This window comes from Microtus pennsylvanicus, chromosome X, assembly GCF_037038515.1.
Source record: "Microtus pennsylvanicus isolate mMicPen1 chromosome X, mMicPen1.hap1, whole genome shotgun sequence".
In the NCBI taxonomy this organism is placed as follows: domain Eukaryota; kingdom Metazoa; phylum Chordata; class Mammalia; order Rodentia; family Cricetidae; genus Microtus; species Microtus pennsylvanicus.
The window spans coordinates 36,295,866-36,298,521 of NC_134601.1; the positions used below are offsets into that span (position 1 = coordinate 36,295,866).

Here is a 2,656-nt window from a genome sequence, read left to right on the forward strand (position 1 = left end):
CCATATATACACTAAAATGCAGAGATGTCCTATGAAGAGTAATGGCACCCAGAGAACACCTTAATTTAGGAACATAATAAGCCTTATGTGTTTAGAAACTGAAACCAATCAAAAGTACAACATGGCATATGCTATGGATTTTCTGAATCCTTAATCACCACACTTTCAAATTCCATTATAACATCAATAAATCACTATAGGCAAAGACTGCTCTTCGTTTCCTGGCCACTCAGACCCAAATAATCACACAGAAACTCTATTATTTACAACACTGTTTAACCATCAGCTTATGCTTATTTCTAGCTAACTCTTATATCTTGAATTCACCCATTTCTATTAATCTGTTTGCAGCCACAGGATTGTGGCCTACTGGCTAACATTCTGGTATTCTGGCGACTTTCTGCTTTGGCAGCTACATGGTATCTCTTTGACTCCACCTACTTTCTGTAACTGTTCAGAATTCCTGCCTGGCTTTATTCTGCCCTGCCATAGAATCAAAGCAGCTTCTTTATTAACCAATGATAATAAAACATTCACAGCATACAGAGAGGAATCCCACATCAAATCACTAGCTTTCACTCTGACCTAATTTAATCATAAGACTTGGTAAATTATCTTACTATCCATCAAGAATTTTGTTCAGAGAATATTTATTTGCTCACTTACTTTTTGATTGGTTTATGTGACTAAGCAATGTGCTGACTACTACTTTCTTTCCGACTTATTTTATTTCACCTTTTGTTTTCTTATCTGTAGGTATTACAGTTAACTGTTCTGTAATGACTCCACGCTGAGGTTCACTAATTTTAAGATGGTTACAAGGCACAGTCTTATAAGAGAAAGTACTGCTTTCTGCCGGCCGCGGTAACCATCTTTCAGTAACTCGCCAAAATGACAAACACAAAGGGAAAGAGGAGGGGCACTCGTTATATGTTCTCTAGGTTCCTTTGGCTACGTATATGTGAATCTACAAGAAGGGTGATATTGTAGACATCAAGGGAATGGGCACTGTTCAAAAAGGAATGTCCCGTAAATGTTACCATAGCAAAACAGGAAGAGTCTATAATGTCACCCAGGATGCTGTGGGCATCATTGTAAACAAGCAAGTTAAGGGCAAGATTCTTGCCAAGAGAATTAATGTGCAGATTTGATGCGGGAGTCTTCTGTTTTGTGTTGATTTCATTGGTTAAATAAAGAAACTGCCTTGGCCCTTTAATAGGACAGAAAATTAGGTGGGTTGAGTAGACAAACAGAATGCTGGGAGAAAGAAGCCTAGTCGGTCAGTCGCCATGATTCTCCCACCTGACGCATGCAGGTTAGGATCTTACCAGTAAGCTACCACCTTGTGGTGGTACACAGATTATTAGAAATGGGTTAATCTGGATGTGAGAGCTAGCCAGTAAGAGGCTAGAGCTAATGGGCCAAGCAGTGTTTAAAAGAATACAATTTGTGTTTTGTTATTTCGGGGTATAAGCTAGCCAGGCGGCCGGGAGCTGGGGTGGCAGGAACATAGCCCGCCGCTCCTATGACAACATGGATTGAACACATTAAGCACTCGAAGAGCAGAGACAGCTTCCTGAAGCGGGTGAAGGAGAATGACCAGAAGAAAAAGGAAGCCAAAGAGAAGGGCACCTGGGTTCAGCTGAAGCACCAGCCTGCTCCACCCAGAGAAGCACACTTCATGAGGACTAACGGGAAAGAGCCTGAGCTGCTGGAGCCCATTCCCTACAAATTCATGGCCTGATGTACAAAAAGAAATAAAAAACCTGGACTGTAAAGGATTTTTCTTAGAGAGAGAGACAGAGACAGAGACAGAGAGAGAGAGAGAGAGAGAGAGAGAGAGAGAGAGAGAGAGAGAGAGAATTTCCCACATGTCTGTAGCTATAACCAAATTTTCATAGGGCATTGGATGAGTAAGACTTAGCTCTAGTCAGAGAAGACATAATATGATCTAATTTATCTTTATAGCATCAACACAATCTTGTACTTTTCCTATATCCCTCATCATGTCCTGGAACTTTCATCACATCCCTAGTAAAGTGATTCTACAACATCCCAATATTAATTCTAAAGACAATGAGAATAACTGCTTCAATGGTTCTCAATGTGTGTGTCTTTTTTTCTATAAAAGATTTCACTTGTAATCTTCTTAGGTGAATGATTACAAAGCAAAAAGGGGGAAATGCCATACTTTCATTTTTTCGAATGTACCTTAATGTACTTTTTCTTTTTTGTTGATATTCTACTTGTTTTTATATTAAAAACATACTATCAAAATTATATTGAGGATGTCTGATTTACAAGTGTCCAGAAATGCATGTCTGAGTTGTAAGTATACATGTACAGGGTACTTGTAGTTATACTACCATCACCACTCATTTGTTATAGCATAGCATTTTGTAAGTATTACTATCTTCAGAGAGGATTTTTAAAAAACTAACAATAAATAGCCTACAATTATTTAATTAAGACAAAACAGAACATGTTAACTATAGAGGTTCTTTCCCAAGCTGATATCATCAGTCTCTGAAGGTCTGAATCTATGGTATAAACTTTCTCTCACTCATTTTTTTCCTATAGCAAAACTTAATCTCCATGACCATGTTCTCTTTAATGCTCATGACTAAAATAATGGACATCTTAAGTAAGAATGTAT

At 38.3% G+C, this 2,656-nt stretch overlaps 1 pseudogene; it reads left to right on the plus strand.

Annotated features, from left to right (window-relative positions):
• The first annotated feature begins 876 nt into the window (after positions 1-876).
• LOC142841324 (large ribosomal subunit protein eL21-like) lies at positions 877-1,744 on the plus strand (annotated as a pseudogene).
• The last annotated feature ends 912 nt before the right edge of the window (positions 1,745-2,656 follow it).